This window comes from Hemicordylus capensis, chromosome 3, assembly GCF_027244095.1.
Source record: "Hemicordylus capensis ecotype Gifberg chromosome 3, rHemCap1.1.pri, whole genome shotgun sequence".
NCBI classification, from domain to species: domain Eukaryota; kingdom Metazoa; phylum Chordata; class Lepidosauria; order Squamata; family Cordylidae; genus Hemicordylus; species Hemicordylus capensis.
The window spans coordinates 168,096,858-168,122,189 of NC_069659.1; the positions used below are offsets into that span (position 1 = coordinate 168,096,858).

General features: G+C 42.1%; 1 protein-coding gene across 15 annotated transcripts in view; it reads right to left on the reverse strand.

The window, feature by feature from the left end:
- Positions 1–25,332, reverse strand: part of LMO7 (LIM domain 7) — a 203,622-nt gene that overhangs the window by 142,767 nt on the left and 35,523 nt on the right. The window contains exon 1 of one of the 15 annotated variants that reach the window (XM_053306370.1): positions 7,279–7,301. The exons of the other annotated variants lie outside the window; for them this stretch is intronic. The gene's annotated coding sequence lies outside the window, so the exon portion shown is untranslated. Of the gene's footprint in view, positions 1–7,278; positions 7,302–25,332 lie in introns of those variants that run through there. 15 annotated transcript variants of the gene reach the window in all.

The following is a 25,332-nucleotide window of genomic DNA, read 5'->3' on the forward strand; positions in this document are numbered from 1 at the left end:
GTGAACCAGGCCAGTTCAACCAGTTTGATCAGGGACTGGACCGGGCCTGGCAAAAGGGGTCCGGTCCACGACTTAACCCAATTCATCTCTAGACCTGTTCACCAGTTTAGCACCTTCTTCCAAAAGGCAATAAAAAAGGAGGCAGGAGAACCGTGGAGAGGCACCTTTAAAATTGAAAGAAGGCACTTACCAGCAAGCCTGAGCAGTGCTCCCTTCACCCTCTCAGTGGCAGTAGCATGCAAATGGCCTCTGTGCATGTGCAGAGGTCATTTGCATGTCCCTACCACTGAGAGAACAGGGGGATGGCCACACACGCAGGCCTACCTGTAAGCACCTTCTATTTCAGTTTTAAATGTGCCTCTCCCTCGCCACCCACCACCCCCTGCTGCCTTTTATTACCTTTGGAAGCAAGGTAAGCAATCCTCACCGGATTCCCCACTACAGGCGCTTGAACCAGCAAAACAGTTCAGTTCACACCAATTGGTTCGACCAAACCAGTTCGCAGATCATGATCCTGTCTGAATCACACAAACCTGTTCCGTGCACACCCCTATCCGGGGGAAAATCCAGTTTTTAGATCAGGAAAGCTACATGTGGTAGGAAAATTAACTCCTTTCCCTGCAGTGCACCTGGGATGCAATTCCTTTCCTGTCTCATGCTTTAAACTTTTAAACTTTAAGAAAATTCTTGGAGAACCTGATCATGACCTTCCTGTATCTCATCCAGCTGTATTCTTAGAATAGAAACACAGCACAACTTAAGAGAACAAGGTAACTAGAACATTAGGGGGGTTTTTTATGTTTTGTGTTGTTTTCCCATAATCCATTATCTACTTTCACATACTATGATCAACAAAACTAAATGGGAGAGGAAACTATCTTTGGATTAAGAAACAGGTATTCTGAAATACAGGAAAGGTGGATCTGAGATCAGGAGTGGATCAGGTGGATGTGTTCTAAGAATACATGCTGCCCAATGAAACCCCAAAAGGGGAACCTCAAAAAGTCCCCCACCTACCACTCACTCCTTCCCCACTCCTGTCACTTGCGCCATTCCTGCCTTTAACAGTGGCAAAGGGCTCCATGGCTTTTCCCCTCACTCAAGTGAGAAGATGACCAATAAAACCCCTTCCTGCTGTAGGAGCTGGCTGAGAAATGAGGGGCCCTCATGAGCCCCGTGTGTTAGGCATCAGGGCGGATACACACCCTCCATTTCCAGCTCCCTCACTGGTAGGAAACTGAATGGCCACTTTTTGTTGCTTGAGCAAGAAAATGTGGACATTCGGCTTCTTACTACCAGGCGAACTGACTACCAAGCAGTGGTGGCAAGTGGACAAAGAAGGAGCAGCAGCAGAAAGAGCAGCAGTAGCAAGGTGCTGGCGGTGGTCGGGATACATTAATTTGCCACCCAGCACTGCTGTGGGGGAGACTGGACGACACAGAGATGAGTCACTTTAGGAAGAGTGATATATAAATTGACTAAACAAAACTAAACAAGGTTTCCCTTTTTAAAATAAAAAGCACGTATACTTTTAGACAGCATCAGTGTACACAATAATTACAGAACAGCATAGTGCTCTAGATAGCTCCCTAGTTTAAATGTTGAGGTTTCTCCTGAAGCTTTGCTAGCGACAAGCCTCCTGCCGCATCCAACTCTTTTGATTCTCTCCACGCAAGCAGGCATGGTGGTAGGCTTGCATACTCCTCTGAAGAAGGGTGAAACACAATGTCACAGTTCTTTGCAGTGAGAGAGTATCTCCAAAATGAACAGGAACCTAATCAGGAGAATAGTGTATCCACCAATCAACGGATCAAAGAGCAAGGCAATCATTCACGAGCAAACAGTGCGTCCTGTGCAGAGCAAAGGCCAAAATGCATCTGGGATTTGAAAGTTTTATATATAACTATATTATACAGGATTAGAATTGTAATTATCTAATCTTCATATGTTAGAATCTTCTACTTGTTAGACTGTATTTTGGAAAAGCAACGGGCAAGAAGTGCTATTTTAAAACCATGCTATGTAACGTATATCCTCATTCTAGGAAATAGAATATTTCATAAGACGTTTATCAATTTTTCCAAAACTTTCAATTTTCTGGCATTGAGAAGGAACAGAAAAATGTGCCCCCCTCAGTCCCCGCCTTTCTTCTTTTTCCTGGGCCTTCACAATACTCCTATTGCTTAAACAACTTAATCCATTAAGCTAGAAGCCTAGCAGAGAAGAGGAAGAGCCCATCTGCTTCCCATTTCATTCTGCCCAGGGTAAAAGACTCTCTCTGTGTGTAAGTGTGCGTGCACACGCACACACACACACACACACACACACACATGCTGTTGGCTCCTTCTGCTCTTATCTGCCTATTCCTTGCTTCCCCTGTTGGACTGTGGCCTGCTGCCTCTATGGAACATCTGTGGGGAGTATGTGCAGGACTGGGGCTGGGATGAATGACTCAGCAGTTGCTAGTACTATCTGCCCCAGCTCTGCCTTTGTACGTACTCCAGAAACTGCAGTTGATACAGGATGCATTGGCCAGGCTGGTCTTTGTGTCATCTAGGAGAAACCATATAACTCCTGTGTTGAAAGATCTACATTGCCTCCCGATAAGTTTCCGGGCAAAACACAAGGTGCTGTTTATTACCTATAAAGCCCTAAACAGCTTAGGCCCTGGGTATTTAAGAGAATATCTTCTTCACCATGAGCCCCATCACCCACTGAGATTGTCTGGAGAGGTTCATCTGCCGTTGCCAGCAGCTCATCTGGCAGCTACTCGAGGATGGGCCTTTCCCGTTGCTGCCTTTGGGCTTTGGAATGTGTACCCTATTGAATTAGGAGCCTCCCCATCTCTGGCAACTTTTAAAAAGGCAATGAAGACATATTTATTCACACAGGCTTTTAATTAGATTTATAGTTTTAATACTTTTAATGTTTGTTTTTAACTGATTTTAATGTTTAAATTATTTTAATTGTGAACTGCCCAGAGATGCAAGTTTTGGCCTGTATAGAAATAAATAATATGTTAAATAAATAATTAAATAATACAGTATATTATTATGGTGCAACATAGTTAGTGGTTAAGCATTACAATACATACTCTGATCACATAGCTTGAGAGCCATTCACCAGCTGGTTAATACAGAGATATGGTCCATTTATGTAATGAATTTAATTGATGGAGATAGAAACTGTCTGTCATGTGCATCTCATTTGATAAATAACGCATCAGAAGAAAACAATCTCTCAGTGGATTTTACCTCCTCTTTTTCCAGCATTTACACTCACATCTTGTCTTGCTATAACAAGGTAGTGCTAAAGTATTTTTGCAGCTCATGTGAAATTGCTTGTTTAGTGCCAAAGTTTACTAAAGTAGACCTCAGTGCTCTTTCTGAAATTTGAATCAGTATCCATTTCAGTTTGAGACCCTGGACACTTCTGTTTTCTCAGGCTTTTAATGGAGATTTTAAATGGTTTAATTGTTTTTATCCTATGAAGTTCTTTTAACTTTTTTATTCTGTGGTTTTTTAAACTCTACTTTATATTTGTGGTTTTAATTGTGTTCACCGCCTAGAGATACATATATCAGGCAGTATATACAGATGATGGATGGATGGATACAGGAGCAAGTGTTTAGACTGAGAAGCATGTTCTTGGCTAAGAATGCCTTATACATCTCACCCAAACAGATTCTTCTGGAGAATGAGATTCAGATTAGGCTGCTCTTTTGACCAACTCTAGGATTTATCCATCTGCTTGCTGCAGGTGGTAATGGTGAACAGGTGGCTACTTTTCAAGCAGTCTAACCTGCTCCCATGCCTTTAGCAAGTGATAGAAATTAAAGTAAAAGGGGGAAGGCCCGAATGGACTGAAGAGCCAGCCGAACAGCCAGTTAGAGTGGCAAGGAGGCTGGTGGGCAAAGGGGGAACCCCTGAGGACCCCCACCACCACCTAGAGCAAGTCTCCCAGAGGAGGTATGTGATAAAAATTCTTTTAAAAATTCACAACCCCCACCCCCAGACCGAACCAAACGGAGGGGCAGGGGTTAGATGGGGTGCTGGACCGAACTGGCCAGTCCAGTTCAGACTCAAACAGTACTGGGTCAGCCGGTTCTGTGCACACCCCAGAGTAGATGTGGTCTTTCTTTCTGGTCATTTGGCAGTCAACTGTCTTATATTTGCTAGACTAGCAACGTTATGTCCCATCTAGGCCATCATTTATAAAATGGCTTAATGATAGCCTGAAGATTCTAAGAGGATGGTTCAAGAAATGTTATTGTCATGAGCTCACTCTACTGAAGAAGCTGGCCAAAGATTTATGACACAATAGCCAGTTAGAATTGTAGCTCAAGTTTCAGCTTTACTGATAAATGGTAAGTTTTAGCAGTCTCGCCATGAATACAGGAATGAGGAGTGAAAGCACCATAGACCAAGTACATATCTGATTTACAGGCTTTCCAGTAAACTTCAGAATCCCAAACTCCAGAGTCACAAAACTCTCCAAAACAAAAGCTCCAAGCAGATTAGACGTGGCTGCCAAATTTATAGTCAGTAGCCACGTGCACTTAATCAACACGCCACCCCCACCAGCTGCCATTGATTCAATCTGGCTCCTGCTGCCTTCTTGTCAGTCAACTATTTCTCTGTAATTCCCTCACCTGCTGTTGACGTTTTTCCCACCTTCATCTTTGAGGAGATAGTGGTCATTCAATCTCTGGCTCAGTTCTTGACCCTTCTCTCCCAAGTTCACCCAGCCCTGCCGGCCCCTCCTGCGACAAACACTCGCCCTGGCCTGTCTCACCTACCTCCCCATTCAAATCGGTGGCCTGCTGCTCCTCAGGCGGCTCCCCATTTTCTAGTTAGTCCCCTGCCCCCCACTCTTCTCCTATGTCCTCAGGTGGGGGCATGGCAGTTATGGCCTGGTTTAAACAATTATCTTCCACTTTATGTTCAATTGTGGATCAGAGAGAGCATGAAGCCAAATACATCCCATGGTTCATTCCCAATCTAAACTATTATCAGGGGTAGGCGACCTTGGAAGTCCAGCTGCTGTGAATAATTCATTGAGACTGGAGATGATGGGATCTGTAGTCCAACAACAGCTGGAGTGCCAAAGTTGCTTACTCCTGGTTTAAGGGGCTATCCTGACCTACGCCCTTGAGTTGTAGCCACAAATTTTGTTCTGGAAAAGGGTGTTAAACATGATGTTATATTAAAGACATTATCCAAATTGTTTGGATAGCTCATTTCATTTGTGCAGCCTACTAATATTAAGTTCTGTAATCCAAGGTAAACACATATGTCCAGGAGCTTTTTACTGTTTCTAGCTTGTTTTGTTATGTGCTCTGCCTTGAGTAAAAGAAAAGTAGCTTATAAATTATTTTAAATCAGAAATAATTGGCTAAATGTGCTTATCAAGACAGCATTGTTCAGTTCTGTAAGTAGCTGTGAAATAATTTGAGCAGTACAGAAGGGTAAAGGCATGCCATTTAGCCTGTGCACTTATACAAAAACAAAAAATCATCATCAACATCTTTTCCCACAGGAGCTAAATGATGCATAAAATAGAGGTAATTAAATTACCCAATAGAATTCTAACAGCCTTACTTTGTGAAATTCCCAAAAATTACTCAACACATTAACCTAAAACAATGAGCAGCTGTCTTTAAAAAGAAAATCAGTCTTCAGAGCACAAAACCAAGATTAAATGCAGTACAACGTTTCAGATATTCCAAAAGAGGAAGGGTAGAGAGACTGTGTGTGTTGTGTGTGCATGTACAAGTGCGCTTACGCAATGCCAGAGACCCAGGCATGGTCCAAAGACACATGATAGTGTAATCTTGCTGAAACACAGCAGGTCTGAGTCTCATTACTACCAAGGGTGGGACACCAGTTGGTAAGATTATAGTTAGAGAAAACTACTCATATACTAGAGACGAGCAAAGGTAGGTCAGAAGCTAGTGGCAACTCCCAGGCTTATCTGAAGTAGTTCTCCAGGTGCTTGGGCTTGCTTCTCCCTTCTGTCCCTTCCACAAATACAACTGGCCACACCACTTTCAATCTCTCTGTAGGTACTCAGGGTTGCTTTTACTTTATCTCTCCTTAATAATTCTTCAGTTTATTTCCACACAAAGCAGCTTTGATTGCTTCCTTCCTGTTCTGCCGCAATTTAGAAGTTCTGATACTAAAATTCTTTTTTCTGTAGGTATAAATTTTTGTATAAGCTGCCATTTTGTGTCTAGTTCTACTATCCCAAGCAACCATTTTCTGACTGGTTCCAGCTCCCCAAACTGCCCAGGTTCTGCCCACCCCACCCCAATGCAGCTCCTAGAAGATTGCCCATCCTGATATATGCACAAGCAAGCACATGTGCACCCACACACAGAAAAGCAACAAGTACAAAAGACAACTGTGTGATATCTTTATTTTGAAGTGTTCATTTGAGGATTTATTTGCACAAAATAAAATCATACTTTGCAATTATTTATTTATTTATTTATTATTTTATTTATTAGAGTTATATACCACCCTTCCAAATGGCTCTGATATCCAATTTTGCATAAATATTACTGCCACTTAAGTAGCTGAATGTTCTATATTTTACAGCAGTATATACTACGTTAAAATAGTTTTGTGGGTATTTTTAGAAGCCATTCTGAATATCAACAGATCTCAAACTTCTAGTTAGAATTAGTTCTCGGTGTCTTTGGAAGCAACGGTTTTTGTAATCCAACTCTTCTGTTGTGACTATACATTTTGAGCAGCTGGCTGCGTTCCTTTTCACTATGCCTGAGGAATGTGTTGCATAATAAGGTATACCTTCACCAGAAGCTGCATAGTTTCACACGGTACATTTCATATAGGAATACAACATTTCTAGATGAAGTAGCCAGAACAAATGGATCCACCATGTTGGCCCTGACTTTCAAGAGTCACAGGAGCTATTAGTGCAGGACAAACTCTCTTCCCAGCTAAAAGCCTCTGCTCATCCAAATTATAAGTGCAAGCATTTCTTCTGAGAATGTTACCCACCCTTTTTAAAGTTCAGAGATGCGAAAAAACCTGCCAATACAAGACCTAAAAGGCTGAAAATGATTTTTTCTGTTTTATTTACAAATATTGTAAATGAAATAAATGAAATCGTGATCCAGACAGGCGCATAACAATGATAGGGCAAGGGGAGACAGTTGTCTGGGGGCCCCACTGCCTGGAGGAGCACCCCAGAGGCACCTCATGTGACTCCCCATTGCCCCCTGCCCAGCCCCATAGCCTCTCAGCCACTTACCCTCTTCGCCGTCTCTCCTGCTTGTTCTGCTGGCCCGCAATCAAAGCAGCAGACAAGCTGCAAAGAGCTTCTTTTCTCCCGCCTCTCAGCTGATTGGCGGGTGGGCGGGGCTTCCACGGAGGCCTCTGTGTAGGCCGCAGTGAAGCCTGAACTCGAGTAGGGCCCAAGCCAGCCAGGAAGGAGGAGGCAGCCAGAGTGTTCTCTGCAGCAGAAGACCCCTTGCTGCCCTGCTTAACCCAGACCAGCATTTTCCAGGTAGAGTGTGAACTCCTTTTTGTGCTTACCTTCCCCCCCCCCCCCATATAGGGATCTGTTTGCCATAGGGCTTGGATATGGGGGGGAGGGACCGAGAAGTCTCTGAATATTTATTTTGAAACAGCTTGGAAAATTTGCTGACTTAAAAAAAACTATCTAAAAAGTCCTATAAGTGGCTTGTTTCATAGCAGAAAATTGCAAAAACTTCTGGAACAGTATTTTATTAATTTTATTTATTCATTTATTCATTTATAAATGCACTTATGTTCAAGTTGTTTTGCAACCCAGAAGGTCTGAGTGAGAACTGTGAAGCATGTGTGGTGCTTTTCTTTTAATTTTCTTGTGTGTGAACTGCTCCCCAATAACTTGCAGGGACTTCAGGGTAAATCTGGCCAACATGTGAATGCAGCACCTCCATTCCAGAGGAGATGTGTCTTAAAGGGCTTTAAAAGCCTCCTGTGAAAAACCTCCTGCAATCAAACTTCACTGAATTTGTTCAGAATTCTGGGAAAACAAACATAGGCTCACCCTTCATGTTGAAAGTCTCCTTTGCTAATCTGCAGCGAGGGGCCCATTTTAATAATTCATCTTTCTAGTCTGTTCTAGGCATTAAAAGTAATACAAATGTATAGTACTCAATGTATATCACTATATATTGTGACGTGTGTGTGTGTATTCAGTGAAATGTATTTGCAGGCAGCATACTTATTTTGGAATATCAGACTTAAATCCTTGGGGGCCTGGGGTGTGCGGAGGCCCTGGACTTTGTGGGGGGGCCCATTTTAAAATCTTGTCTCTGGGCCCACTCCAACCTTGCTACGCCCCTGGATCCAGAGATGCTATATTTACTTGTTCCTGAGATGAGTTCTCTTTTTTTGAAAATTTTCTTTTGTACATTTCTCCAAAAGTTAAAAATAAGAGAGAGTATAAGTATAAACAGAGAGTCACACTCATCTGACGAATGGAAATGTTCCTTAAAGCAATACCATTAACTTCAGAACCAAACAAATGTTAACAGTTATTGCATATACTTTCAAAGGCTGTAGATGTTTGCAACCTCTCCTCCAAAAAACACTAGTTTTCTGCTAATATTGGTTTTTCAACTTATATGCTGCTTTTCTATTCCACTATGGGCCCTCTCTGCAGATGGCTTGCAAAATAAAGGTAAGCAAGCAGTTTATTTTCCAGTCCCACAGAAAACTGATGCTTCTGACCCAATGACATTATGTGACAAATTCCCTGTAGTACAGGAGCCAGCCATCTGGAGAGATGAATTACTGTGATTTTTTACCAAGTCTATACCATTCGATATAGAAAACAACTGAGAGCATTACAATACTTTCACCTTTCAATGTGTTGTCGTGCTTTTATTGTCCTGACTATGGGGCCTGCAGAGGCCACATTTACAATGGTGTTTTAAAAGCTTTTAAGTTTTTAAAACCCATTTTTACCGATGTCAAAGAAATGAAAATTGGCAGTAATGTTCTTCAAAGACACTCCATGGAGAGAGAGAGTACAATTTGCTCATTGTTACCCTAACCCTAAACCTCTTTTCTGTGGGAAAACTGCTAAAATGACTGCAAATTTACCCTAATTGTTGGGAGGGGAGGGATAAAGGAGGAGTGATAACACACAAAAAGCTGTAAGTGCAATAATGGCATCACCTATCTTTCATTTCAGGGGGAAAATGTTGCCAAAATCATATGAGCATTTGTCTTACGAGATGATACAGATAGCCAACATTTGTAAGCCTGGCTCATGGACAACTAGAAACAAGCAAACTAACTAGCTAGCCTCGAGCAAAATGAAGTTCATATTTCCTGACTTTTCCAAAGCAGGAGGCTAGCTTAGATGCAACAGTTCCAATTATGGAAGTTTAATCATGTCCTGCCCTATTCCTGTGTAAAGCAGGGGTGATGGGGGGGAGACCCAAATTTCATCAGAAGCAAGGCAAAAATGATAGGTGCTGAACCCTCATTATACTAGTTTTCTCCAGTTCACACCTGGTTTATACCAGTTCACTTCTGCCTTCATTGTTATTACTATTATTTATATACTGCTTTTTGTTATTTTTAGGAAGTATAATACAATAGTAGTTCTGCAAATTCACTATGCTAAGTTAAGGTTGTGTTAAACCTGTTTTTCCAAAAGCTGCCATCAATTACTTCCTACCTTCACCAAATGCACTCAAGGATTCTGGCAAATGTTTGCTATCTTCAGCTTCATTCTGTGCATACCCTAAACAAGGCTCTGATCATTAGGTTGACTTAACAGCAACCCAGAGAATACTCCTAACATCATTTATGGGATTACAACAGAGTCATTAGTAGTAGCAAAAATGACAGGGGCAGGATGACAAAGCCTAGGTCTCACCGTGTCATCTCATGATAAATTAGCAAGGCATTGAAGGAAAACTGACACAGCTTATTTTGCAATGAGTACTGAAGCAAAGTAAGTACATAACTTCCCGTCTTAGAACTGTACAAGATCCAAATGGGGAAATTCCCAAATGGAGAATATTCCTGCGAATACAGGATAGCACCTCTACTCCCAGTATAGGAATTAATTGTAGCCAAGACTAAACTGTATTGAACTAGGACTTGGTATTTTTATCCACTAACCAGGGTTGCAATCCAGAAGACTCTGGGTCCACATGTCAATTCACAGGCCCCATTCAGATTAGCACCAATAGCTCAGTTAAACAACCTGTGGTTAATTTCTGAACCCAAGAATCATGCCTCAGACAATTGAGCAACTCCAGTTTCGTTACCTCCAGCTGCTGGCCAGAATAACCCCTTCCTCTTCCTAGTCTCCATCCCAGTAATCTCCATTCCACTTGCATTGCCAGACTGTGGGTATTGTGTCAGCCACCCAGCAACTATTGGCCACAAAGTGAGAGGCGGCGTGTGTGCAATTGTGTCTTCTGAGCAACAATCGTCCGCCCTTGGCAGGGAAAAGACATTATATTAACAACTCTTTCCTGCCACTCCTTATAGCAGTGATTTTCCCGGCATTCCTAAGCTACACAACCATGCATATGCACAATTAGTGATACCCCAGGATGGCAAGGGGATCTTGGGGGAGAAACACAGAAGACTCACTGAGAAATGTGAAGGAGGGCACAGCGGGTGGGTGGATGAGAGAAGGGATGGTTCCGTAGAGTTCATTATTAGGAATGTGTGAAACAATTTGGGTACAAAATGATTGTACCCAAATCTGGCCGATTCAGGTGATTTGTAGACAAAACAAATCACCCCTGTCCTCAATTGCCCAGATTTAAGTATCCAAATCACCCCCAATTTGGATCCGACAAATTTGGAGATTTTGACCTCCATTTTGTGGCCAAAGTGGGTTGGGTGGTAGTGCCCAATGAGTGGAAACTACCACCCAAATTTCAAAGAAATTTGGCAAAGGGGTGATTCAGTGTTTGTCACTGAATCCACTCTCATTTGCTACCAGAGATTCTAGTCTCAGAAAACCTCAGAAACAACAAAACCCAATGCCCCATGGGCTTGTGGGTTTGAGGGTGGTTGGCACCCTATGTGCACTACACCACCACTTGCTCTGGGCCACCATGGTGCCCCCTAAATGGAGTTATGGGGCTGCTGAAATCTCCATTATTCCCTATGGGGGAAAACTTAATGTGCAAATTTCAGAAATTCTTTTAAAATCACCCCTTTCACCAATTTATTTGAGATCTGGATGGTAGCAGGTACCCATTGGGACACAACCACCTGACCCACTCTTCTACTCCCCAAACCCCCTTTCTGCCCCAAATCTCCCCAATGACATGCCAATTTCAAAAATTCTTTAAAAATCACCCCTTTGCCCAATTCCTTTGAAATCTGGTGGTAGCTTCCTTGCACCAATTGGGCATTACCAACCACCCCAACCCACTCTGGGCCACCCTGGTGCCCCCCACATGGAGCTATAAAGATGGCTGAAATCTCCATTATTCCCTATGGGAAAAAGCTTAAAGACACACCAACTTCAAACATTTTTCAAAAATCACCCCTTTGCCCAATTTATTTGAAATTTGGGTGGTAGATTCCACCCATTGGGCACTACCACCCACCCCACTCTTTTGACCCTGGGACCCCCTTTTTTAAAAAAATGATTTGGAATATTCAGGTACAAATAGAATCGGGGGGGGCATATTCTGACCCAAAACAAGTTGGGGGTGTTTTGATTCAGGTACAAATCTAAGCAAACAAATTGATTCATGCACACCCCTAGAGTTTATGCTGTACAGCTGCTACCAGCATCTAAGGCAGATCTCATGCACAATAATTGTACTGGGTGGTTCTGGGACCAGAAAAATTGTTTTAACAAGGATCCCTGCATACACTTTTGGGGATCCTCTTTTAATCTCTGTTGGGAAAGCAACTGTTTCCCCCAGATGGGGAGGAAGTGACTTGGGGGGTCCTCCCTCTCTCTCCCCCCACCTATATTTATAAGTGGCAAACTTAACCTGGGGATCCTGCCCCTGACTGTTGGGGACTCATTTTTGCATACACACCCATTCATTGTTGAAAAAAGAGGCAGTGGGGAGGTTCCTCAGTCCCCAGAAGTAGAAGGGAATGGTCAAGTAAAGGGTGCCGTCGAGTCAGTGTTGACTCCTGGTGACCACATAACCCTGTGGTTGTCTTTGGTAGAATACAGGAGGGGTTTACCATTGCTATCTCCTGCACAGTATGAGATGATGGAATAGTGCACTTGCAAATTACCTTTCCAGGAAGTTTTTCACACGGGGCTTTAAAGTTTTAACTTGCATCTCCTCTGGAATGGAACAAGTGCATTCAAATATCTGCCAGATTTACTCCAAAGTCTGTGCGAGTTATCAGGGAGCAGTTCAGACACAAGTTGTGCTTTTCACCACGAGTTAGAGTGTAGCCTGATTTATATCCAGGGTTAGGGTAACTAAATGGGTGTGGCACCTGAGGTAACGTAAATCTATGAGGGTGGGCCGATCCCTTGAGGCTTGACAGATCAGGGATGTGGCCTATGCCTCGCTACAGGCGGCATCCTCACCGTATGGCTCTGCAGCGTCGGGGGGATGATGCACTGTTAGTTAAATGCCTGACTTTAGGTCGGCTAAGAAGGGCACCTCCGCTATTGGCGGAGGACTCGCGTGGAGCCAGGGTGCTATCGCCACGGTCTTTAGGACGGGACAGCCACAGCGTGGCCGGCCCGTTAGCTACCGCACTGCATTGGGGGTGGCTTGCCAATCCCAGCCTGTATGGTTGTAATCAGATCAAAAATAAATATTGACCGTTTTCACCATCACATGTCTCCGCGTCTCCTTGGGGTCTTGGGACAAAGCCTCCCAGTAAACTCTCAGTAAAACCTGCTGTGTGCAAGAGTCCCAGGGTGATGGAGTTGCAAGATCCTGGGAGCATGGGTGAAGTACAGCTGGCCTGAGGATCTTGACAATGACTTCAGAAGATTGCATGCCCATTTCAAAAGTGCAGTAATCTTTTCTAGGAGAAAGCTTCCTTGGCAGCAACAGACTGTACTGCATCATTCTAGGTGACCTCATAAAAATGGGGGCAGGCTAGACCTTGAGAAATGTATGACCAATATTGCCATTGACAATGGGTGCCAGAAAAGCAGTAACTTGTTAGCTGTGCACATGCACTTTAAACAAATATTCAACCATGCTAGACACCTCATACATAGGGGCCAGTCCACCCACATGTGCCACTGCTTCCACAGAATGGGTTAAGTAACCGCTGCCCCAGATCAGGTGCTAAGTCTGTGAAAGGGTTTCTTGCATGCCTGCCTCTTCCTCTTCTTTCCTTGCAAGCTTTCACATAAAGTTCCATAGGAACTCTAAGTAGAGGTGCTCCATGCAAGGCAAGCAAACAAGACAGGCTTTGTCCTTAAAACCTCTCTGCACCCTTGGTTTTCCTATGGTAATCCAGGACCACAACTACAGAACCTCCCCCCACATGCCAACACACATGGCCCACTGTGAATTTATCAGTGCCATTAACAGAATCACACTTGTCACATATAAAGGAAGGTTGTCTTTCTTTAACTAATTAAACACGAACAAGACCACGGGTGGGGTTAATGTGGTCGTGTTCCTGCATTAGCTTCAACAGAATTTGCACTGTGCCCAGGTGCAGCATCTGAGTTTTTTGCACTTTAAAAGTGGAGCACTTGTTCATCACACTGCAGCTGTCTTTCTGGCTATGGAGGCAGGGGCAATGTTCCATTTTGTTGCTTGAGCTTCTCTGTTGTTGCTCTGACTCCTCTTTGCTGGTACAGGGGCAGCCGCTCTGTGTGTGTGTGTGTGTGTGTGTGTGTGTGTGTGTGTGTGTGTGTGTACAGAAATCTGTTTATATGTGTCTGTATGTAGGATTTAATGTCTCCTTGAACACTGAAAAGATAACGTTTTAGAACTTTCTCCTGCTGTCGCCATCTTACCTCCCAGCCTTCTCTTGCTCAGGAACACATCTGGTCCAAAGCAGGCAGGCAAAAGCTGGCTCTTTCCTTTTAAATGCAGGAACTCTAGGGATGCAGCATCCCTGTTGCCAAACAGCAGCAGGAGTGGTGAGGTGATGGCAGAAGCCAAGCATTCGATCAGAGACAGACAGCAAGAGGTGCAGCACTCTAGAACACATTTCTGAGCTGACCTCCTCCTCTTAGTGAGAGGAGCTTCCTCACAAACCCAAAGTTACAGCAGCTGTAGAAAGAACACAATGGTGCCTCAGAACCTCCCGTTTCAGCAGCAAACCTCACTACAAACCATGTGTTTAAATTCAGCTTTGGAGGCAAAAACAGAGCTGCGGTTGTGTGACGGAACTGCAGTTTTACACATTCAGATGATCAGAAACACCTACCTCAGATACATTTACCTGAGCTTTGGTGTGATGTCTGAATTGGGCCATAGTGTTTGGCAAATGCATTGCCTTCTGCATGGCAATGCACAAGCAGAATTAGGTTTCTGGATTCAGGGTTTGCTCCTCTCTGGGTAGTCTTGCACCCATTTAAGCCTATGGAACACATACCCTATCTGTATCATTGTGAACCAGGTTATCTATGGATTTCTGGGAGAATACCACCAGCCTTTCCCAAAGGAACTGGAGACAGCAATGAGTAAATGACATGTGAAGCCAACCCATATAATTTGAAAGGGATTTTTGGAGCCAAAATTACAGTTTGCAGAGATTTTCTGTCAAAAGCAGAACCGAAATAGCACTCCTGGATATAGTTTAATGAGTTTCCTACTTTCTCTGCCATTGGAAACTATTTTATTTACAGTTTCTGAAGAATGAGGTTTAGGCTTAAATGAAAACATCCTTCCTCTGACATGAATCAATTTCTGTCTTGCCTAAAAAAGAATTTTTTTAAAAAGGGGGGGTAAGAACTCAAGTGCATGCGCACGTGCATGCACACACACACACACACACACACACACACACACACACACATACAGAGTGCAACTTACTACATACCAAAAACCAGCATTTAGAGTACAGCTTTTTAACCTTCACTTCCTGATTAAAGCGTTTACAGTTTGCGAATAGCTTCTGATCCAGACTTAATTGATAGTTCTTCCTTCAGCACCCACGTTTCAAACACAAACATTCTTTTGCTTTTCCTTCCTCCCACTGTGTACCCTTCTTTATAATCTCTATATCATACATTTGGTTGAGGAGCACAAAGATTCCCACTATTCTTGACAATTTCCACACATATACACAAAGCCCTGAGAGTTTCCCTCTCAGTCTCTGCTAAAGATGAATTGCTTTTTTCTGGGAAGTATTATGTTATAATACACATTTATTTCAATCATGTTTTCAGACGCTGAAATGGGTTGGGGGCTGTTTAGGCATTTTTGCACCAGCATGCATTCATGTGAGGCAATCCATACCTGAAATATATATCCAGGAGTGCATCTCTTTGTTGGGTACACCAATTGTAATATTTCTAAAATGGATTAGCACAAAGTGGGGGTGGGCAACCTGTGATGCGCCAGATAACCTCCCTTTCCTGAATTTTTTGTCAAGGCATGTGTGAGAGAGATGAAAGTTTGGGGTTTGTTAACAACATCGTTAGCTAGCTGTGTTTAGCTTTACTGCAACCAAGTGATTGGCGATGATTAAAGTTGTAGTCCAATGGCTGGAGAGTCTTTAGTGGGCCACCCCTGCTCTCTAGCCTGATCCTTGGATTCCTTGCTTCTCCAATTCCTGAGCTTATGGCTCATTAAACTTGTTAGTGTTGTTGTTGTTTTAAAGAGAATTTAAATATATCTTAAATGGCATCCTCTAACTGGGCAACAAACTGTTTTGTTTAAAGTGCTGACAGCAGGCACCATCTTAGAAGAGGCATGCACTCGCAGAGGGAGGTAATAGCAATAGCAATAGCAATAGCACTTACATTTATATACCGCTCTATAGCCGGAGCTCTCTAAGCGGTTTACAATGATGTAGCATATTGCCCCCAACATTCTGGGTACTCATTTTACCGACCTCGGAAGGATGGAAGGCTGAGTCAACCTTGAGCCCCTGGTCAGGATCGAACTTGCAACCTTCTGGTTACAGGGCGGCAGTTTTACCACTGCGCCACCAGGGGCTCTTAATGCCTGTAAGATGGTACCGGCTGACATATACATGCACAATCCCAAAATGTTTTTTCAAGACTATTTGACATATGCAAATCTAATCTATTAAAACTCATTTGACTAATCAAAAAACTCAGGTGGCTTATTAGTCAGCAGGCATACTTGTATGAACACCGTCATACCTAAAGAGCAACCAGCCCCATATCTGAAGTCAGGCTGCACCCCATGAGAAACAACAGTGCTGGCTTCACCCAAGACATACAAGTGCCAAACACAGGTGAGTAACTAACTTGTGATCAGTGTTTCCCATGGATTCAACTACAAACTTGTTTCCATTGTAGCAAAATGCTGTGAAGTAAATGGCAAAGGGAACATGGCCAGCACTGCCCAGCATAACCTAATGGAAGCTGAATGGTGCAATACCACATGTTCAGAGCCAACATCAGGCTCCTTTCCTGGCAAAAGAAAAGAGAAACTGCCTCTGGCAGAGATGTTAAAATAATTACAGTCTGCTCTGCAGAGGGAGGATAGCCATTAATCAAGAAGAAATCCGATGGAGTAAGGAAAGTGGATCATTCTGTTATTTGAAGGAAGCTCTAGAGTTTTGTCCAGTACATGCGCTCTTGTGTGTGCATGTGCGCGCATACACATAAGCACCCACGCACATACACACAAAATGTACTACTATACGTTAATATGTTAAGCCAATAGCAATCAGTAGTGAAGGACGACTCCTCAAACAAGTAAGCATTTGGCAAATGCTCCAGTTTTCAAATCAACATTTCTACCTTTATAAAAACCAGTTACGTGTTTTTAGGCTGAAATAAACTCAATTAGACATCTCTCCCTATTAACCTTTCTGTAAGCCACTTGGATTTGGTCACTCACCTCTCCATGTGACAGCTTAAGTCTCAGGCAGCAAATATTATCGTACCCAAGTCAATGTGGCTCAAAATTCATCTTTTTTGCCCTCCCCCCACTGCATGGTGGTAAAGCAGCAGAAATGTTTTAAGCTCTTCTGCTTCACTGTAACATGGCTGAGAAGAGCTAAACAAGTTTGACAGAATGCTTCTCTCTTATTAGGGTGTGTTTCACGGAACAAAAGATCAAATTACCACCCTGCTAGTTGCTATGTACATTATCCACATACCAACTATAGATTAACAAGCCAAAGGCAGGCAAGAGTTGTTATTATGGGTAAAGCCTCCTACAGAGTTCAAGGCACTGGTTTCTAAAGCTATCCAACGCAAGTTTTACTTTGTGTATATGTCGCTGTAAACAGCTCCTGCAGTTTTCTCCTCTGGAGGACATGGTTTTTTAAAAAAAGAAGTTGTTGGGGAAAATAATATCCTATTATTGAAGCAGCAGTAGGCCCTTGGAAGAATAGTCAAGAAGTGACCAGAATTTATGAGACAACCACTAAAGGAAGCCATGAGTAGATGATGTGGCAAGAAGCAGCATTTCCAATATATTGAAGGAGGGCTACCTGGTCACAGGAGCTTTAAAGCAAAGCTGTCGTGTAAAGGAGGAATCACTTCAAAAGCTGAAGACTGGGCACAAAAGTAGCAATGGGTTTAGTGTCCAGAAGACAGGAGCATAATACAGAAAGTTCCTGGCAAGGGTGCTGCTGAACCTTTGTCCATCTGCAAGACCATAAGAGCAGTAATGTGCAAGAGAGCTTATTACAGAAAGCAACTAGTAGGCAGTTTATAGGTGCAAAAGAAAAAAAGACAAGAAAAAGAGTGAGCCTTAACTAGCCATGTATTCAAGGTCAGGGCTGATGAATAGCCACAAGACTAGACATTTCCAAGGATTTTTGGGCTGCAGCTCTTACATTCTTCACAACACAAAGCAGACTGGTTCAAGGTCTGGTTTACTGCCCAGTAAGTTACACAGTACCATACAGAATGGGCTCAGACATAGTCAACAAAGCATCATGTGCCAAAGAATCAAGACCTCCCACCCCATTTCAAATTATCTTGAGAATAAGCTCCATGTTTAAAGCTCCATGTACTCAAGGAAGAGCATCCCTCATACACATCAACAGCCCCTCCTAGAGCTGGTCAAACTGAACATGGTAGGGCATGCAGAAGTATAGCTTCAGGCAGCAAAGCTAAAAAACAGGTGTAGCAGGAAAACAAAGTTCTGGTGATATCTGGATGCTAAGGCAGTCTGCTAAAACCAGAATATCCTAGGTCTGTGCACATTTCCTGCCCCTATAGTCCTATGAAAGCATCTAGAAAATCTACAGCAATATATCTGCCGATGAGAAATTCATCCCATCCTTCCCCACTCTCATAGTTTTACTTGTAACCTGTAATAGAAAAGCCATTCAAGCAAACACCAGGATTTGAGGATTACATGACAGAAACTAATGTTTGTGAAGTCACCCACAGCAATTATGGATGGAGGAATTAATTTGGCTGCAAATTAGTGAAACTCCAAAGTAAATGTGTTGCCTTGTGTTTGGTGGAATTCCTATCTTATCTTGCACTAAAGTTAACAGATGCAAGTTAAAGTTAAGAGACAAGTTTTGGGAGGTATAGAAATATTTTCAATAAATACAATAAACAAACATGCGAGTATGGTAGCATGGCTACATTATAAAGCAGTCATTAACAAAAGTGTACATGTGTTTCTTGGATTTCTATTTATAACCTTACTGTGGTCAGTGCAATAAATTTGGAGCTCTGATCTGGATGGAATGTCCTTTCAAATGCATGCTATTAGCCTCCTAAAAGAGTTCCTCCCTTGCTGTAGTCCAACTACTCACACATATGCTAGACAAGATGCCTAAAGCATTATTTTCAGACCACAATGGTTTCTATGATCAGCTATCCACTGAAACATTCAGACTTTAAAATGCCTTAAGTTCTGCCTAGCAACTCAGACAAAGAGCAGCCTATTCCATGTAAATGCACCTTTTCTCAGGGACATATTATGGCGCCATGCCCATCTTTGCTACTTAAACATAGCAATTATTTTTTGAGCTACAAAAAATATAGTTTTATTTACTGAAGACACTCTCTCACTTTACAAGTTTCAGTGTATTATGGCAGGCAAATACTATGACCTAATCCTAAAGGTATGTCAAACAGATCTGAATGCTAAACTGCAGGATATTAAAGGGGCAATATTCAAAGAGGTGGTTAAGTCTTAACATTCCCCACTTAATCTTTATGTATCAAATCTAATCTTTTTTCTTTAAATAAGATTTAGGATTTTGCTTGGCATTATGACAAAGTTGTATTATACACTGAATATTTCTAGAAGGATTTGATGTGGTCCATAACCCAAATCTTAAGAACATTTAGGCAGAAATCTCACTAGACTTCGACAGAGTTAGTGAACAAGTAACTGTGCTCAGCCATACAGCCTAAAATGATTAAATAGTGGCATTTAGATTGAAGTTAGAAGTAGTGGATGAAACATAGTTGTTCTCTCACCAACTCCATAGACTAGGAAGGTGGAGTGTAACCATGAGAAGCCCTTCACTTCAGTATTTATGAATCCGGAGGCTCTTTGCACACAGGAGGAGAACTAAGCAGCACACATAGATCCTCTGCCAGAGCTGCCCCATTTACACATTATTGTATATTGTCATGCAATAGCAAAAGTTTCTTATTTCCAGTTGCATATAGTCAAAATGGGATAAATAAGTGACTTTACAAAGTTACTGAGAGAACCTGTGAATAAGATGGAAAACTACTTATCTTTGTTTTGTGGAAGAGAGAAGGTACAGCTGGGAGTGGTGGACAGGTTAAAGTCACAGAAAAGATCAGACACTGCCTACATTTCCATTACAGACCAGTCTTAAGCCAGAACAGATTTAAAGATTACCATCTAAAAATGCCCTTGGTCTATAAAGCTGCCTCACAAGTGAATCAAGCCATTAATTCATCTAACCCAGTAATGTCTATTCAGGCTGGCATCAGCCCATAAAGGTCTGAGGCACAGGTTCTCCTAGTTTTGGTACCCAAGAGCCTGTTTCACTGGAGATGCCACGGATTGAATGCAAGAGCTTTTGCACATTAAGTACTCACTGAGGGTGCATGCTTCCTCCAGCCATTGCACCTGCAAACAGCCAGGATACTCCACCCATGTACACTGTAACTTCATTAGCTATCCATATGATCAAGATTATTGTATGTCTCATTAGCAATGACCAGGTGTGGCCAAGATGCATCACAGTGGAGATACTTGCAGAACAAGTTTAACATCACATTCAAGCAGCTCTATGGAAGTAAGCTCTACCACATATCTTAAGGAAAGCAATATACAGCCATGCATCCAAACCTTCTAAAATCCATAACCACCAACTAATCCAGCTTCGAACAAATCATCATAAATGTGGCTAACTACTGGAGATACTCAGGGTTGCCACCTGGAGTGATTTTTAGCCTACTTTCCACTAGGCTTATGAGATAATTCAGCATTACATGTGTGCGCGCCCCTCCCCATCAACTTCACAATGCTCAGACCAATATGAACCAAATAAGGTACAGTTGTAGTGACACATAGGGACAACTCAATGGCATATTTTGTATGATGTCACCGCAATTCAAGATGGCAGATGCATGAAACTTTGAGGCACAAGAGGACTAACTTGTGAACCGCCAAACCATTTTAAACCAAATGTAGGGACACAAAGGGATGCCCTAATGGCATAGTTTGTAATGATGTCATCCACCCCAATCCAATGGCAGATGCATGAACGTTTTGAGGCATAAGTGGGCTAGCTTGTGGACTGCAACCAACTTGAACCAAATTAGGTCCAGTTGTAGTGAAACACACACAGGGACACCTCAATGGCATAGTTTGTGATGTCATCCATCCCAATCCAAGATGGCAGACGTATGAACGTTTGAGGTGCAAGAGGTTTAACTTTTGGACCATGTAACCAATTTGAACTGAATTTAGTCCAGTTGTAGTGATAGTAAGAGGGAAAATAGGCAGATCAATTCTTACTCTAACAACTTGTTTTATAATGGTCTGATGTAAATTTAAAAGGTTGTATCTTCAGCCCATGCAAATTATTAATAATAATAATAATAATAAATAATTATGCTCTGTCCAGAGCATGGTGGCAACTAGTAGGGTGCTGTAGATTTCCCTGTAAGATTTCTCTTCAAGCAGGCTATCAAAAGCTGTGAGTGCCAACTTCGGCATACCTATGCACCAGCTCAGGCCATGTGTGCAGTCCATAAGGTTCATGTGAATAAGCGGAGACATATTTGGGGCAATTCTACTTTGATGTGCCAGCCATATCTTAGATGTGGCTTTACTTCACTCAAGGGACCACCATATTAACATCTCAGAGCGATTTATAGCAGGGCACAAATGATCCATATATATCACAAATGCAGGAGAGGCATCATGAGGTACTTCAAAAAGAATTTGACACTTGATATTTATGACATGTTTATCTCAGTTTCGGACTTTAAAGCAATAAGTCAACAGGATGTGGGATTGTTGTGCAACCACCACTCCCCAAGAATGCACAGTTGTCATAACCTTTCATTTCAGCTCAGCAGACAACAGCCAATTCTCCCCCAACATAAATGCTGAACCAAATGCTTTGTTCTCTCACAGTGCAATCTTTTACACAAGAAAAGCCACTGTAATTAAAACATTCAGAAACTAACAAGAATTACCAAATGTATCTCAGCTTCTTCAAACGGCTGGTTCTTCACAAAACCAAACATCTTAACAGCAGGTTCAGTGGTTAGCCATCTGTAGTTAAATATCAGGTTGATTCTGCTAGGAGCATTATGATTCTGCTAGGAGCATTCAAACTTCATAAAGATATTTCATGTGATTCCTGATCTATTGGGGCAGAGAGCAGAAGTCCACCACAGGCAAAATGCATGGAGAAGCATGAGCAAAATGATATAGGCCTGAGTATAGGCTCACTAACATACAGCAGACATCATAATAATGTGCTTCTAACCATGGTTAGAAGATCTGGGAGGTACCCTTAGGCTCATGTTCTCCCAGCTCACTGATAAAAATTCCCATCTCCCTTCCCTGGTTAGCACAGGTACTGGTGTTCACCAGAATGTGCAAAGCAACTTCTAACACTCATCCAACCTTCATTTAGCACAGCCAGTGAAGATTTTAAACACTGTGCCTTAGTCAACAGTAATTGGGAAAGGGTCAGGTGCAGAGCCAGCTAAACATCGGCCTGTGTCCGGCCCCGCTCAGCGACCCCTCTAGTTATGCCCCGTGCACGTGACATCATGCACACGGGTGTGTGGCTTGGGGTCCAGAAAAGGAAGGGAAATACAACCTGTCAGGCAGCAAGCACTGCCTGAAATGACAGGGGGAGAGCTCGCTCAGGCTCTCCGAAGCCCGAACCACACCACCATGCATGTGATAGTGGGCTTGTGATAGCCTGAGAGAGCTTTCCCCTTGTCATTTCAGGGAACACTTGCTGCCTGACAGGATGTATTTGCCATTTTTTCCCTCCAGTGAGGGAGAGAATGGGAAATACATGCTTTCAGACAGCAAGTGCTGCCTGAAAATGACAGGGGAGAGCTCGCTCGGGGCTCTCTAGAGCCCAGGACTGGGCGGGGGGGGGAGTTCACTCAGAGCTCTTTCGGAGCCCTCCCGAAGGCTTCGGCAGCCCTTTTCATTGGCAGCCCGGGTTCTTTGAACCTGTTCGCACAATGGTGGCTCCACCCCTGTTAAGAGTGAAGGGAAATCACACAGATGAGGAAAAAAATAAGCATGAGCCTCAAGAGCCCACAGCATGCTCCTGAGCTCCTAATCATAGTTAGGTACTCATTGGGATCACATCTCAACTGGGCCACTGTCAGATACGAGATTGAATGTCATTTGAGTTAGCTGTTACCTTTCTTTGGAACTAAGTATTCCAGGATGGCCCCAGTTATAAATGGGAAATGAATTTGTACTATATCTAGCTTGGAACCAATACTCCAAGAACAGTTTATTCTGGATAGTTTTTCTGCAGGTCATTTTAAAACAAATTTGTAATGTCAGACTTAGTCCTCCTATAATTTAAGCATTTTAGTACTTGCATTCTTGCCAACACCATTCTGTACCAAACTTATCATCAACTTGACTTGAATTATTCTGTTCCATTTTAATGTTTACCTTGTCAAGAAGGTAAAGGACAACTGTGTGGTGGTTTTTCCTAAAATAAATGTTTAATCATTTGACATTCACCGATATTAAACCTGCATTATCAAGTCCCAACTTCTCAAAGATGGGTGGCAGTGAGCTTCATGGCTAAACTCTATTTGAAATTATAAATTAAGTGATATGGCTGCAGGAAATCATGTTAGAGATATATTCACCTTTTACCTGAAATATACGTCAACTGGACTTAAAACATCTTCCCACATGTGGGTTATAAATTTCTACACCCCTTGGAAAAATGAAGAGATTGATTAGTAGTATATGTTGTACCGAGTACCTTTTTAAAAAGCAGCTTTCTATAAAATTGCTTTTTTTTTTCATTTATCTACATGAAAGAATGAGGTCTGTGCTGCAAGATAATCATTTGCCATCACAGCCTGACCTCTGCAGTTCTTATGTGGAATTTTTTCAGCATCATTTTGCTTGAAAGTATTGCTTTGCTAATTTACAAGCTGCAATTTACAACTGCTTTGCTAATTTATATCCTGCCAAGTGATTTTGTGTGTGTAATATCACACATTTTACATAGCAAATCTTTTAAAAAATCAAAGAGCTCCACAATAATTTCTAGAAGTAGCTTGATGTTTTGAACTATCCGTTTCTGAACCAATCGAACATACCTGTATGTTTGTATACCATTACTACAAGTATCAACAATGTTTTATTCTTTTATATTCTGAATTCAGAGAAGACTTCATTAAAAAGCACATTAAGCTTATGCTACAAGATTCCAAAATATCCTCTTTAAAATAATGACACACACACACACACACACATATATATATATATATATGAATAAAGTTATAATATTTGGCACACATTCAGACAAGCGGAAACCAGTGAAACTTGGCAATTTCAGAATCAGTTCTCTCCTTTCAGAATTAGATTGATGGATCATTGAGAAGGGGGCTTCAGAAGTGATCTCAGCATCCTCCTTTACTGCCTGCCATTTTCAGACAGCAGGCTTTACCGTGCGTTTACTGAGAGACTTTACTGCAGGTTCAAAGTTGCCAAACACACAGACACAATGCAAAACCAGATATAAATTGGGCTATATTCCGTGCAATGAAAAACCTGAATCATGTGTGAAGTGTTCCCCGATAGTGTTCCATTCACCAATTCCTCTTCGCTCATCAGTAGTTTTCACTCAACAGAAGATTGTTATCCTCTCTCACACTTGCACACATAATTTTACCAAGTTTTTATTTGTTTATTTAATTTATTTATACATACACACGATACTTCTCCAACCAGATTTTATCAATAAAAACTTCACATGTCCAGTTCCCCCCTCCATCCCCATCCCAAGACCTACATACATGGGTTCACAACTTAATGTATAGCAACAGGCAAACCCCTGCTAAATGGGCAAAGAGGCATCTCTCGAAGTGGTGATTCTGTTTATATTTAGCAGCAGGAGAGGAACTGGCCCTATTCATGCCCAGCACAGTGTCCCTCTAGTGGCTGTTGCCGGTATGCACCTTATGTTTCTCGTTTTAGATGGTGAGTCCTTTGAAGACAGTGAATCATATTCTTTTTCTATGTAAACTTTGAGAAATTTTGGTTGAAAGATTTATATAAGTAGTAGTAGATCAGCAATAAAGAGGCTGTGCTATTGAAGCAAAGAAGAACATGATAGATTTTGAGTAAAGAACACTTTACATTATCTTACTTTTAGTTTACTTTCTTTACAGATTGTTGGAATAAAAGGAATATGTAGAATGCCTGGGTCAAGATTAAGTATGCACTTTAGAGAATAGGAGAACAGATAGCTATAATCTCAGTTATAACGTTCAATAGCTGTTAATGTAAAATACACCTAAGTTAAAATGAAAAAAAGAGTGCTGGTTTCAGCACTTATTTAACAAAATACAGAGTCCATGCCACCTTCCTCTAATGCAGTTATATTGAACAACTTTCCAAGGATGCCCAGTGTACTTCCATTATAGAGCAAGTTTTACAACTGCATTAATATGTAGCAATCTTTTTGCATGTTTTTGTACACCACCCAGAGTCTTCGGAGTGGGCGGTATATCAAATGTTTCAAATAAATAAGCTAATAAATA